Source organism: Zingiber officinale, chromosome 1B, assembly GCF_018446385.1.
Source record: "Zingiber officinale cultivar Zhangliang chromosome 1B, Zo_v1.1, whole genome shotgun sequence".
NCBI lineage: Eukaryota > Viridiplantae > Streptophyta > Magnoliopsida > Zingiberales > Zingiberaceae > Zingiber > Zingiber officinale.
In genome coordinates this window covers 98,595,769-98,612,138 of record NC_055986.1, presented here as the reverse complement: position 1 = coordinate 98,612,138, position 16,370 = coordinate 98,595,769, and the positions used below count along the sequence as shown (strand labels likewise).

The 16,370-nt window shown below is 36.0% G+C and overlaps 1 long non-coding RNA gene across 1 annotated transcript; it reads right to left on the bottom strand.

Annotated features, from left to right (window-relative positions):
• Nucleotides 1-15,319: 15,319 nt before the first annotated feature.
• On the bottom strand, nt 15,320-16,096 carry LOC121980931. Its single transcript, XR_006111686.1, has 4 exons — nt 16,025-16,096; nt 15,768-15,830; nt 15,559-15,617; nt 15,320-15,376 (listed from the first exon to the last, which is right to left on the bottom strand). It is a non-coding gene; the product is annotated as an uncharacterized LOC121980931 (long non-coding RNA).
• Between the last annotated feature and the right edge of the window lie 274 nt (nt 16,097-16,370).

The window sequence follows — 16,370 nt, the reverse complement described above, 5'->3', positions numbered from 1 at the left end:
GTTTTCATCCCAAGCTGCTTCCATTTTTGGCCACCGCCACCGGGTCTAGCTGTCGCATCCATCTTGCTCCTAGTTCCGCTGCGCCTCTGGTCCTTAGAAGGTTCCACGCTTTGCAAGATTCGATCCGCGACATAAATAGAATTTTACATTTTGATCCTATATTCCATAAAAGGAATGTACATGTATCTAGATCAAAAATAAAATCCTAATAAAACTAAATACATCTCCTGCTGTATTTTAATACAATCATGCACACACAGATAAATGCCCTTGACATGTCCAAGGGTCCAATCACACACATAATAACTAAAAGCCATAATAGTTGGATCCTGCATCCATAAAGTTAGCACATCCTACTATTAACCTGCCTAAATTATGTATGACATGTGCATAATTAAACTAATACCAAATACACAGAGGCAAAACCCTAGCTCTGATACCAATTGTTGGTTGCTACTCGGAAAGCCTAGAGGTTCCACTGTACAAAAATTTTGTACAAAGGTCTGAACCTTTTCCTAGCTACCATGTGTTCTTTTAAATTAAATTTTGGATCGCCTGCGGAACTTAACACGTTTGATCCAAAACTTAATCTATTTGTTCTTTTAGGTTTTGACTTGGATCTCCTGCGAAACTTAACACGTTCGACCCAAATCACCTTAAGTTATTAATTTCATTAAATATTAATTTCCATAATTGGTTTCCAGTACTGACGTGGTGAGGCACATGGCCTTCTTGGATATGGGAGCAACCACCACCGACTAGACAAAACCTTTTATAGAAATCTAATATTTAATTTCCTAAAATAACTTTAGGTTAACCGAAAAGAACAATCAAATCACAAGGAAAAATAAAACAAAAGAACACAACTTCGAAAAACATATTCGAAATACTAGAATCGTAAGCCTCTTGTATTTGGTATTATTTCCATAAATAACTAGCATGATGCGGAAAGAAAAATTACTAGTTATACCTTTTAGAAAGACCTCTTGATCTTCTACCGTATTCCTCTTCTAACCTCGGACGTTGTGTGGGCAACGATCTTCCGAGATGAGAAACCACCAAGCACCTTCTTCTCCTCCTAGCTAGGTTCGGCCAACACAAAGAAGCTTCACCAAGGACGAAGAACAAAACACCAACCAAGCTCCAAGGGATACAAGCTTTCTCTCCTTCTTCTTCTTCTCCAAGTAGTATCCGGCCACCACAAGAGCTCCAAGCCAATAGAGAAGGTTCGGCCACCACCAAGAGGAAGAGAGGAAGAGAGGTTGGCCGGCCACAACACCAAGGAAAAGAGGGAGAGAAATAATAGAGGTTGTTCACCATGAAGGCACCCTCACCTCTTCTTTTATATTCCTTGGCTTAGGCAAATTAGGAAATTTAATTACAAAATTTCCTTAATTCTTTTGCCATGTAAAGAAAAATTATTTTAATTAAAACAATTTTCTTCTTTTAAACACAATGGCCGGCCACTTTAAAACAAAACAAGGAGAGTTTTAATTAATTAAAACTTCCTAATTTGTCTCCAGAAATTTTATAAAAAATTTCTCCAATAATTTTTATCCCTTTTATGATTGGTTTATAAAAAGAAATTTCTATAATTTTAATTTTTCAACATGTGAATAATTTATAAAGAAGAGAAATAAAATATCCTTTCTAATCTACAAAATATCCTTTTGTTCGACCGAGCAAGGTAGTCGCTCGGTCGGGATTCCTCCTCTCGGTCGACCTTTACTGCTTTTCCCCGCAGTGATTTGGTTCAGTAGATTGTTTTCGCTCGACAGGACAAGGGCTTCGGCCATCTTAACGTTCCTCTGATCCATAATGAACATCTGATGTTCTTGCCGTAATGTTCTTGGCTGGACGGGTGTTTTGCTCAGACAAACCACCTAGCCGATGGGACACTTCATGTCCGATCGACAGTTGGCGTTGCTTTTCGCTCGACTATCTTTGGTGGGACCGTTGACCACCGTTGATCACGTTGATCACCTGGAATTTGACTTCCATGCCAATAGCTGTCTCTGCATTTGACCCGCGCTTGATGGCCTCCTTGATCGCTGCATTAGTGATGAAAAGGATTACCAGTAGGAGCAACTATGGCAAGCCCACACATATCTCTTGAACATTACACTCGCCCACATCAACTCCATTCCCTTCAAGTGTACCGTTCACCTCAGAATTGTCAACGCCATCTATCACGACAATACCAGCAATCACCACCAGTCCATGATCCTCTCTCTCTGCTCTCCTCTCCCAACTCTGTATTTCAAAATTGATGCCTTTCATCGCCTCATGCGCCTCCTCGTCCACTCCAACCTCTTCATGAGATTAAAGCTCGACGAGGAAGAGGCCTATGACTTCATGCGCCTTCTTATGCATAGTCAAATGGAGAGCCTCCCATTGTTGGTGCGTTTCATGCTTGACCATACCCCTTGCTAGTGAACCCATAGCAAAGCCTAAGTCAATGATTGACCTCTTCGGATGATGTCTCCACCGATTTTTAAGATAGTGCACGTGACAACATCGTTCAAGCTCGCAACATAAAGCCCCATGTTCAACATCTTGTTAAACGAGGGGATGTCCTGCAACACTCGTCTAGTCGTGACAGGTGCTTGTTAGGGACAAGCGTGGCCTCGAGAGGAAACAAGCCAAGCTGTAGGCAACGGGGGTTGTTGGCTGTGTTGGCGATAATTGACAGTGGTAGTAGATATTTGACTTTGAAAGGTGGGAGCGACAAGAGTCAGGAGAAAAGCGAAGGCTAGAAGGGATTACGCGGGTAGGAAATTAGATATTCTAAAATAAGATTTCGATTCAATTTAATTAGTTTTACCGAATTAAGATTTTTAAAATCAAAACCAAATATATTAAATAGAAATAATTGATATTTTTTTTAAAAAATAATTTTTTGAATAAATCAAATCAAAATTTTAATTTCGGTTGGGTTAGTAGGTTAATTTGGTTGAGATAGTGGATACATGCAGGCCCCGCATAGGATCAGAAAGTCAATGTTCTTATTAACATGATGATCAATGTCTAAGGATAGGCCAACCCGAATGAAGTGTTGATCAGACCATCAAAAACCTTAAGTCGATCAGAAAAACCTTAATTGGAAAAGTAGAATTCAGTTCAAGGAATGCATATTTGAGGTTGGATGACAATGACTTTAACTTATGCTGTGGAGGAATTATTTCTGGCAAAGTTAAGTCTTATTCTAGCAACTTTATTTCTTCTTTTGGATACTCTTCTTCTAGATTATCCTCAGTTTCCAATACCATCTCTTTATTTTCCTCATAAATATCTTCGTAAACATTTAGACATTCCACCTTTTCTAAGAGTTCATTTGAAGATCTCCCTTTCTCAAATGTTTTTGATAGAGATTCACAACACCAAGAAAATAAATCTTAGAAATCTTTTTGATTCAAAGTGATGCCTCCTTCAAGCTCATTTACACCTTCTTGCTTATTTTCCTCGTCACTTTCTTTTTCTTTATCTTCACATACACTAAATGAGAGAGTCGTTAAATTTTGCTCTGACCAATCATTAAGATTTGATGTTATCATGCAGATTATCTCATATGCTTCATCCAAGCTTCTCTTCATGAAAGATCCTCCAGATGCTAAATCAAACTGACTCTTACATCTGAAAGAAATCCCAACATAGAATAAATGTACAATTAACCATTTCTTGATACAATGATGCAGGCATAAATGTAGAAAAGATAAATATCTCTCCCAGGCTTGATGTAATTCCTCCTCGACAAGTTGCTTAAAGTTTAAAATTTGATTTCTCAAATGTATGGTCTTTTGTGGTGAAAAATATTTATTCAGAAATCTCTGTTCTAACTCATCCCAAGTTCTGATACTCTGAGGTTGCAAAGTATTAAACCACCTCTTTGCAGCATCCTTAAGACTGAAAAGAAAAAACCAATAATCGTATAGCATTAGATGAAACCTCCTCATATTTCAATGTATTACAATATCTATGGAATTCCATGAGATGTGAATAAGGGTTCTCCATTTCTAATCCCCCAAATTGATCCTGCTGAATCTTTGAGATAAAGGATGGTCTAATCATAAAATTCCTCGTTTGAATTTCTGGATGAACAATTGGCCCTAATTCTATGATTGTAGGCCTTCTAGTGACTAATCTTTAATGCCGAATACTCATATTATGTTATTCTAACTATTTTCCTTTTATGAAAGGTTCTATCATTTTCGAGATTAAAAGGTAGTAGATCACCTACAAAGTTAGATCTTCGCATACAAGAACAAGATTGCAGAATTTGATTCACAAAAAAAAAGAATTAAGAATGCAAAGAAAAATTGTAGAACAGAATTACAAAACTAGTTACAAGTTAGATATGAGAAAAACAAAGAAAAGTTTAGTCTAATTCAAATGATAATCTCTAATGTTATAGACGAGTCCCCAACAACGGCGTCAAAAACTTGTTACGCAACCGCAAGTGCACGATTTCATCGTCAGTAATAAAATGATATCGTATCCACCGGGACTGGTTATAGCCACTAAAGATATCTCAAAGTGAATTAGCTAAACAATCAACTAGGAATTACACGTACTAAGAAGCAACTAGAAAATAGAAATAGAAAAGTAATGTAGAAACTAGGTTTTATGAAAGTTCTAGGAGATTTGGTTTCTTTGTGATACTTATCAATGTAATATGATTTACCAATTATATCCTCAATTGTCATGCATTTGTAAAAAGTCGTCGGTTATCTCCTGCAGAAAACACCGGCAAGGGACTTATATCTACACCTTAAGCTATCAAATAGTCATGATCTCTATGAAGTCCGTTAGCGGGACAGCCTTGTCACTACGTCCCTCGGTCATACAACATAGAAACACATCACAAATCAATTCGTATCAAGATATAGGGAACACCTCATCTATCTATCCCACTTCTTTGTAGATTCTTGCTTCACCCTTCAAGGTGATCCCCAAGATGTCCGTTAACAGGGCAACCCTGTCACGACGTCCCTCGGTTATACAATCTAGATAATTCCTCTACAAGATCTACAAGTAATATAAACATCCAATCAAGAATGATAATTAGATCCAAACACAACAATCCATACAAGATTGAATTGATACAAAACATAACAACATCATTGAAACAAGAAGTTATCCTTGAAATCTTACATCAATTCACATCACAAATACTCCCTCCAGCCTAGAACATGAAGATCTACTCCATGAAACAAAGAAAAAGATCTGAAGATAATAAGATCGTAAACATTTCAATCCAAATCAAGAAGATAGAAAAGAAATGCTTATCTAGAGACGACAAGTAATCTTTGGAACCAATCCTTGCTACCAGAGTCGAATTGGGAATGGAGACGTCTTTAGATCATCGGATCGACACCCAAAAGATGGAGAAAAGCCTTCAGATTGGATCTCCCCAAAGGGAGAGCCTCCCCCATTCAAAGTGGAAAAAACCCTTTATATAGAGCAAGGAATTTGGGTGCCACACTGCCCGTGTCACGGCCGTGTGAAACTCACATGGCTTTGGCTGCTTAGCTCTCAACCAGAGTCACAGGACCGTGTGAGATTCACACGGTCGTGCCATTCTTTGCCTCTGGACGGCTCACACGACAGTGTGACACACGCGGTCATGCCAATCTTGGCCTCTGGAAATGTTGCACGGCCGTGTGGAACAAACCGCCTGACAATGCTTGACTTCTAGAAAGGTTGCACGACCGTGTAGATCTGCACGACTGTGTTCTGATTCTGCTTCAAAAGTGACACGGTCGTGTGAAACCACAAGGCCATGTCACCCCCTCTTCTACTGATGTTACACACCCGGTCTACTCCACACGGCCAAGATCATTTTCCTTCCTGTTCCTTAGGCATGGCCGTGTGGTGTGATGGCTAGCGCTGTATTCCTTCATTTGTTGATTAGATTCGCAATGAACATCATTTCCTCTCCAAATTTGACTCCAGTAGACAGAAAATACACAAGAGCAGATCTCCGAACAAAGAAAAGTAAATATGCTAAAAGTAAAGCAAGGAGTATGAAAATGTATAGATAAAGCACGCATAAAATATAGGAATGTGCGTCAAAATATGCTAAACAAGTGTATAAAACCTATGCACATCACACCCCCAAACTTATACTTTTGCTTGTCCTCAAGCAAAATGCCGCAATCAAAACTCACATGCTCAATAATGCGTCGTAATCCCTAATGCACTTTCCTTACTCTATCTACAAGTTTCATTAATAAGCATAATCATAGAAATAACTCAAGTATGGCTTAAGCATAAGTCTCTTTGTGCACAGTACAAATAAGTGACCCAAACTCTTCAAATTTTAATCTTCATCCTAGTCAAGTCGTTATCCAATTGAGTTCCTAATGTTTCTAGTGATAGACACTTACCTACCACACACTTGGTTCATATTTCTCAATCAACCTAGGGTCTCAAAGGTGTGCTTGATATCAAGAGAAGCATAGCAGTCATTTCTCCAGTAACCTAACTCGGTCTCAAAGGGATAACTTGTTACTTTTCACTCACGACAACTATTTTTTTATATCCCTTATTCATCATCATCATCATTTTTTTTCATCATTTTTTCATTTCATTTCTTTTCTAAGTGATTGCAAGGTGTAACACTTAAACACAAATATACAAAAGCACAAATGTTGGGATATTTTGATTTTTCCAAATGAGCTTACATGATTCGAGCCTCATCCAGTAACCAAAATGAAGTTTGAGAAATCACCATGGAATTAAACAAATAGGATGAATCATGACTATTTCAATGATATCAACTATTCAAGCTCAAGTAAAGTGAAAGTAAGATCCTTAAGGTTAAGCCAAAACTCAAACTTATCTCCATACAATACTTAGCTCACATCATACAACTTAAGATAGAGAAAAGAGGTACACTAAACATACTAGCATCATTTACAACATCATGAATCAAGATATAAATGTGCTTACCATTTTTCTTTTAGACAAGTAAGCATATAAGTGAGGATTGATGTTCTCAATATGAATGCCACAAAACACTTCAAAAGATAGTCAAATGACAGTAAAAAAAAAACCAAACAAGCATAACAAAAGCAAGACAAAAACAAAAAAAATGCATACAACTGAAAATGCAAAAAATTTCAGGTTGCAAACCACCCCACCTGACTTAAACTTTTCATTGTCCTGATGAAATCAATATGGTGGTAATTGAGATAGTTTAGGGAACTCAGGAAGAGGAAAAGGAAAAGCACTAATGAACCATTTTACTTCATCCCTAAAAAATTTATGATATTCAGGCAATTTATCTAAATCATCTTGTAAATATCTCATAAAACCTCGAAAATCTTCATTAAACTCCATTCGATCTCTATAAGAATTCATGAATCCAGAAATTTTATCACACAACTCTCTCTCACTCTTAAAACACTTTTGCAATTTCCTAAATTGTTCCTCTCCCATGCAAACTTTATTTGTAAGTAGTTCATTAGTCGAATCTAACTCATTAGAAATTTTATCCAAAATAGAATGAAGTTCATGAAAATTAAATTTATGAATGTTACGACTAACCAAAGGAACATCTCTTGAAACTAAGGCTGACAATAGTCTAGATTGTTGACTTGCTAAAATTAAACACCAATTATCCTTAACACGAATAGTAGTAAGATCATGATTAGGCAATCTCAAAGGGAAATTATTTTTAATAAGAAGACTATACTCATGTTCCTCACGCCTTATTATTTTTATTGCTAAACATGAATTCAAATCTAATCTACAAGATTCATCAATAACCTCTAATTCATCAAAATCACACCCTAACACTAATGCTATTTGAGTTAACAACCCTCCTAATACAATGGGTGTGGTAGAATCTGCTTTCCCCAATTTCACTAAATGCTTAAGAAAGAAATAACCGGAATTAATTGAAACATTTTCAACCATTGCCCATAAACAATACAAATCCATAAGTCTTACTATCCCTTCTTTATCCTCCCGTCCAAATATAATGTTCTTCATGACTAAATGAATATATCTAAAAATGAGATTAATGATATAAGGAGCTCTAGAAGTGTGAGGGTTAAAATGGGATTGTCTAGTGATTTGTTGCCAAAAGCGTGAATTCTCAAATTCAGGTAAAATTGTACACGCATCACTTTTAGGCAGATCATAATAAGTATTAAAATCACTCAATGTCCATTCATAATCTTCATTCAATAGATGGAATTTTAATTTCCCCATCCTTGTACATTGTCTACCGTTATAGAACTTAAGATTTCTAAAATGATTCTAGGATAAGTTGGATATTTCATATTCATCAATCCACTCCAGCCTATTCTTTCAAATAACCAACCAATATCATCTCTAAACCCTAAAGTATCCAAAGTTACATCATCCAAAAATTTAGTACTCAAGAGAGGATATTTACATAAAGAGAAATATCGATGTTGTTGTTCTTTGCTAGAAAAGATAATGCCAAAATTGTTGGAAATACCTTTGAAACAAGAGTTTCTTCCTTTTGTGGCAAGCATCTTTTCTTTCCCTCTTCTTGTTGATGAAGTATCCTTGATTATATTCGACATAGAAGAAGCTGAAAAGGTTGAACTTTTAAGGAAGATGAGAGAAGGAATTGAGTGGAAGTAGTTTAGAACCCTTGAAAAGAAGAAAAGAAGAGAGACAAGGGAAGTGTGCGGCGGGCATGGCCATGTAGCATACACACACCCGTGCCCTAGCCTTTAAAGACTGGGTTGGGTCATGCTTTTCCCTTCACACGGTCGTGTCTGGATTTTCAACACGGCCGTGTTAATTTTGCACGGGCCTTGCATTCTCCTTCCTGGGTAAGTTCACATGGCCGTGTATGGTACACAGCCGAATCCTACTTATTCTCAGGTATACTCACACGGCAGTGTGTGGTACACGACCGAGCAATTTTTCTTCTCTGGAATCATCATACAGTCGTGTTTGGTACACGACCGAGCACAGGTCCTCCTCGGGTAAGTTCAAATAGCCAGTGTGAGTCACACAGCCGAATACTCCTCCTCCTCTGCAAAATTAACACGATTGTGTCTGGTACACGGTTGAGCTCTATTTATCTCAACACTGATGATTTTCCTCCTTTCCAACTTCTCCAATGCTTCCATGCCCATGAAGAAATCATGGCTAGCTCATGGAAGTGAAACACAACCTGAAAACAAAAAATAACAACAAATTTAAAAGCACTAATTAATGAAAAAGACAATTACAAATTGAATCTAATCTAAAAGAACCCCAAGGTTGCCTCCCAAGAAGCACTTGTTTAGGGTCATTAGCTCGATCAGTCTCCTTAATCCGGGGGACGAGGTTCAGAGAAGTATAATTTTTGTTTCTCTTCCAAATTTATACCATGTATATATCTTTTTAGACATTGCCCGTTCACTTTAATAATTTCCAGCTCTTCATTCCAAATATCATCTTCTCCGAAAGGATAAACCTTTTTGACCTTGAATGGACCCATCCATCGTGACTTAAGTTTTCTTGGAAAAAGTTTTAACCTTGAATTAAATAATAAAACTAAGTCTCCTTCTTTAAAATCTCTGTGTAAAATATGTTGATCATGCCATTTCTTTGTCCTTTCCTTATAAGATCAAGCATGTTCATAAGCATCCATCCTCAATTCCTCAAGTTCATTTAACTGAAGTTTTCTTTTTTCTCTTGCTATCCTGAGATTCATGTTAAGTTTTGTAATTTCCCAATAAGTATTATGTTCCAATTCAATTGGAAGATGACATGGTTTTCCATAGACTAACCGAAATGGAGTCATACCAATGGGAGTTTTATAGGCAGTACGATATGCCCATAAAGCATCTTCTAACTTCAATGACCAATCTTTGCGTGAAGTTTAGACTGTTTTCTCTAGTATAGCTTTGATTTCACGATTAGAGATCTCAACTTGCCCATTAGTTTGTGGATGGTATGGTGTTTCCACTTTGTGATTTACTCCATATTTCTTGAGTAAATTTTCGAACTATTTTTCTATAAAATGCGACCCCCATCACTAATGACTGCCTTAGGTACGCAAAATCATGGAAAGATTGGCTTTTTAAATAATTTGATGACTGTTTTTGCATCACTTGTAGAAGAAGCTATTGTCTCCACCCATTTCGACACATATTCCACCGCCACCAGAATAAACCTATTTCCTTATGAAAAAGGAAATGATCCCATAAAATCTATTCCCCATACATTAAATAATTCAACTTCAAGAATGTAGTTTAATGACATTTCATTTCTCCTAGTGATATTTCCGGTCCTTTGGCATTGCAGGATTGCACAAATTCTCGTGTATCTTTGAATAGAGTAGGCCAATAAAACCCTGCCTGTAGAATTTTTGCAGATGTCTTTGAACATCCCAAATGTCCTCCATATGATGAAGAATGACAATGGAACAAAATATCCTTAACTTCTTCCTCTGGTACACATCTTCAATAGATCACATCACTACATTTATTGTAAAGAAGCGGTTCATCCCAAATATAATTTTTAACATCCGAAAGAAATTTTTTCTTTTGTTGTCTAGAGAAATTTGGGGAAAGTAGTCCACTTGCTAGATAATTAACAAAGTTTGCATACCAAGGTATCTTTACACATGCCAATGCATATAGGTGTTCATCTGGAAAAATATCATCAATTGGTACATCACACTCTACTTCCTTTTCTCCATTTTGCCATACTCGAGATAAATGATCCGCCACTATATTCTCTGCCCCTTTCTTATCTCTGATCTCTAAATTGAATTCCTGAAGAAGTAAGATCCATTTGATAAGCCATGGCTTAGCATCCTTCTTATCTAGTAATTATCGAATGGTCGCATGATCAGTATAAACTATCACTTTTGAACCTACTAGATAAGATCTGTACTTATCAAATGCAAAACTACTGCTAGGAATTCCTTTTCTGTAGTGGAATAGTTTACTTGAGCTGCATCTAGTGTCTTGCTTGCATAGTGAATTGCATGTAAAATCTTGTTCTTCTTTTGTCCTAAAACTGCACCTACTGCAAAATCACTGGCATCACACATAATCTCAAATGGGAGCTTCCAATTGTTGGTTGCTATCCGGAATATCGTACTGGTTCCCTTGTACAAAAATTTTGTACAAGTCCTGAACCTTTCCTAACAACCTATTGTGTTCTTTAGAAATTAAATTTGGAATCGCAAACAGAACTTAACATTATTGATTCCAAATTCAACTTATTTGTTCTTAGAGGTTTAGACTTGGATTACAAACGATGCTTAACATTATTAATCCAAATCCACGCATGTTACAAATTTGATTAAATATTTATTTCAGAGATCGACTTCCAGGTTAAACATGGCGAGGTACTAGGCCTTCTTGGGTATGGGATCATCCACCACTTCCTAGACAAAGGCTTTCAACGAAATTCAATATTTAATCTCCTTATAGTAACCCTAGGTTTAACCATTAAGAATAATCGAATCACAAGATCGAAAAAATAAAAGAAACACAAAATCGAATCATAAATTCGAAACCTAGAATTGTTAGCCTCTTGTATTTGGTATTTCAAAATCCATACAAAAAAAACTAGTATGATGCAGAATAAGACAACTAGTTATACATTTCTTTGTAGCTTATAGACCTCACAATCTTTTATTGTATTCCTCTTCTTATATCGGACGTCGTGTGGGCGACGATCTACCAAAATGAGAATCCACCCAAGCCTTCTATTTCCTTCCAAGTTTCGGCCACCAACTTTCTCCAAGAGATGATGAAGTTCGACCACCAACTTTCCTCCAAGGGATGCTAGACAAGAGAATCTCCTTCTCTTCTTCTTCTCCTTCAAGCAACCGACCATCAATGGATCTCCACACCAATATGCCGCCGGCCACTAAGAGGGAAAACAAAGGAGAAGAGAGAAAGAGTAAGGGTCGGCCATCACCAAGGAAGAGAAGAGAGGAATAGAAGAAGATATCCCATGGGTGAGGCACCCCCTCCTTCTCTTTTATATTCCTTGGTCTTGACAAAAAAGGAAAGTTTTGTAACAAAAAATAAAACTTCCTTTCTTATCTATGACATGGCCAGCCACATGCTTATTCTCTAAGCAAGGAAAGATTTTAAACAAAATTAAAATCTCTCTTTTAAAATCTCTTTTGTGGATAGTTATAAAAAGAATATTTTATAAATTAAAATCTCTCTCCTTTAAATCCTTTTATGGATATCTATAAAAGATAAGATTTAAAATAAAACCATGATTTCATAAAGGAAAGTTTTATAACAAAAATTAAAATCTTTCTTTCACATTATAGATAACTACAAATAAGGAAAGATTTCAAATCTCTCTCTTATTCCTTTGTAGAAATTTATAAAAGGAAAGATTTTAAAATTTAAAACTCTCTTTTAAAGCCAACATAAAAGGAAAGTTTTTAACAAAATAAAAACTCCCTTTTATTTCCTTTTATGACCGATCTAAATAAGGAAAGTTTTATATTAAAATCATCCCTTTAAATCCTTTTTATGGGTCTCTATAAAATAAAAGATTTTACAAAAAATAAAACTTCCTTCTTAATCATGGTGTGGCCGACCCCTTGCTTGGGCACCAAGCAAGGCTTGGCCGGCCCTAGCTTGGGCTCCAAGCTTAGCTTGGTCGGCCCCTTGCTTGGTCACCAAGTAAGGCTAGGCTGACCCTAGCTTGGGCCTTAAGAAGCTAGGCTTTGGGTGAATATAAGACTCTATATAAGAGGCTACAATAGGGACCGAGAGGAGGAATTGGTTTTGATCTCCCGATGAGCTTGAACTTCCCGCACTACAACAAAAACCTTCATAGACATCGGTTTTCCACCGGTGTCTATTTCATTTTCGACCGGTGTCTATGAAGCCGATGTTAAAAGTCTGTCATTTTAGACATCGGTTTAAAACCGGTGTAGTATCACTTAACGACACCAGTCTTCGAATCGGTTATTAACCGGTGTAGTATCACTTAACGACACCGTTTCATCAACGGTGTAAAACCGATGTAATATTGTATGTTAATAACACCAGTTTTGGCAGCGGTAAATGACCGATGTAATATTAGTTTATAACACCGGTTTTACAGCGGTGGAAAACCGATGTAATATGTATATTTTTTAACAGCACAGATTTGATTTTAAAACCGACAATAACAAAAAAAAAATACACAAATATTCACAAATTATACAAATATTCTTCATTCAATAATATCCATAAAATACACAAATATTAACAAATTATATAAATAATCTTCTTACAACAATATTCATAAAATACCCAAACATTCTTTTTATATCAAAAGCTAGCTAATAGATATCAAAATCAAGGTAGAACATTCTTTTAACACATCAAGGTAGAACCGCACTTCAAATGTAATCTAGCATGCATTCAGCCCACTCGAACCGCACTTCATCAATTTCAACTCTGGAGTACTTGAGATTTGTAAACTGTAAAAACACATAAATCCACTATATGTCAAATAACTAAAACAAATGTGTACATGTATCAAATAAAATAGAATACTGAATTTTTAAAGGATGCTGTGGAAGATAACGAATAACATAGAATCTAAAACTTTCATATATGACACTTAGTATATGCTGCTTAGAATATAACATAGATAATTTGCTCCTTCTAATTCAAGTGTACAGATTGATAAGAACCGACAGCATCATACAACAACTTACTAGGCATGATAATGGTTGAACAAAGAAATATGACTACACAACAAATCCAGTGAAGGAAGCATAGAAGAACAAATCTACCTCTGATGAAGAGATATACTATTTATTGTACTACCTCTGATGCCATCTTGGTATCTTGAATATCCTGCACTAAGTCCCCTATTTTCTGTGATTTCTGCTACCAACCACAGCAGCAAGGAATGCGGTAAGAAGGCAGCTGCCTCCTTAGTTCAACACCCAAAACAGCAAGTTAGAGCTTCCTTTTGGGTCCATTCAATCTTCTAGTAAGTAGAAACTATTTTCCCTTTGGTTTATGATGGATTTGGAATGTCTTAACCTAAGATATAATCCTCTTGTAGCCCTCTATATTAAAGGTCAGCATACATGGAAAATTCCGCATGTTCTTCTGAAGTCAAAAAGACTAGTTTAAATCATCATGCACTATAGGTATATCTCCCATATGACATGATATGCTAATCACTACTGCATGCACAACTGGACTATAAAGAAACATGGTTAAGAGTGATGCAACTAGGTAAATACTGAAATGAACAAAAAATAACAGCAAATTGGAGAACTGCATCATCATCCAAGAAGGAAATCTAAAAATGAATATATATATATATATATATAAAGCAAGAATCATGTAAAAACTATAGTTAACTGAAATAAATCAGCCAAGTAATTATAAATTAGTGGCCTCAATGACATACAACATCCATGCTTTTTGTTCTAGCATCTAAAGCAAAAGAAAGTACATTAAGGATAGAGGATAAGGAATAACCATGACAAGAAACCAGGAAAATATATAATAACAGTAGTCCTTCAAAGACAATGAAAATCAAGCAACTAACTTAAATATGAAGGTGATGCGTAAGTTCGAAAATCTTAATAAAATACTTTGAGTGAGGCCATATTGATAACAGGTAGTCGAAGATTGTAAACCTCAAATTTCATTCCCATGCTCTGACGAATCAAGGTATAGCAAGATTTTAAGATTTACGAACTACTAAACAAAAATATCATGAGGAAGAATCTATAGAAGTACCTGGACAACATGGGAAAATTCATTAAGGAATGCATTTTGTGTGGCTAGGGACAGATGACTGCAAGCCAAAACCTCTAGCATATGCTTGATAGCCAAATCAAGAACTCCAATAAAAGAATACCATGTAAGTAAATGGAAGGAGATAAGGTCAAAAGCATCAAAGATAAATTCACAAATATACAAACAAAGCATAGAGAACCTTCCAACATTGTAGTGAACATGATTAGATATATAACTCCAACCATTTTCTATGTAAACGAAGAGTGCATTCCTGTAAGCTCGAATCGCATGTTGTCTCTACATTTTACAGAATGAATGTTTTACAATTAGCACATAAAACTTTGAACATACTTTAAATATCTGAGACAAGTTTCAATATGAAGATGAATTTGACATGCAATCGAGTACCTGATCAGAAATGTAGTAACGATTTCCAGACAAAACAAGATGAAAACCATACTTGCGTAACATTGGTGGGATGGAAAGCAAATAGCAGTAGGATGCTTGTTCAAGCATCACAGCTGCATGCAGAGAAGGCTCCTGATGACTCACGATGTCAGCTTACCAGTATACTTCCCATTTCTTTCATAATCATCAAGAAAATGAGAAACCACAGTGGATGGAATAACATATCCAATATTTTCAGTGTCTTCGGATCTGAAAACCTAAATGAAATATCTAGTGAGATATGAAAGAAGGTAGAATGCTAATTTAGGTGCAAAAGCAGTACTCAGATGCATTTCCATTAAACATTATTCTGGGACAAAGTTAATCTATAAAAGATTTTTGAAAAGTTTGGAATAGATAAAGTAGGGAAAATAAAAGGCAGATTTAGCAGAAGGAATACCTGGAATGCCACACCAATACACTCACCACGATCATTGAAGGCAGGACCACCACTGTTTCCTGCAAAACAAGTACGTTTCTTTGACAACATTAATATGCTTTTACAAGAATATATCTGTACCTTGCCAGAGAAAGTGGTGCAATAACATCCAACTATCTAAAAAATAAAATGCTATCTTTCTAGCAAGGAAACTAGGTTGAGTTACCAACCAGGGTTTATTGCAGCATCAATCTGAATACCAAGCAGATCAGAGGATCCATGAGCATACTAACCTGAAACAGAAGCAAAAAAAAAGTGATTAATATTAAAAAGCTCATTTGGACACCATGTTCTAAAATTTTCAACCAACTTAAAATTGATAACACTTAAGTCAGCAATTTATCATCTATAAAACAATCTCAACAAGAATATAAAATTCACCAAAAAAATACTAAAAGCTTATGATCACAATTTCATGAAATCAAACCTCAATTCGTGATACCACACCCTTTGTCACAGAGATTGTATCTCCACCAAGTGGATATCCTACAACAGTTACTGAATCATGTGTATCATATAACTTGTTAGTTTGATGAATTATGGAAGAACAACTAGATTAAATAACCCTATAGAAAAGAGAGCCTTAGAAAATGTTAACTGTTGCAACAACTGAACTTCTACTTGATCACACTTCATCACATAAAGATTTGACAACAAATACAGACTTGGCATACCAAAAGTACATATTACCACTGATAAAATTCAAGTGTGGATAATCAATATCTTTATTGTTTCAAAAGAAAACATGCTGCAAGTGGCAAAGCATAAATTCA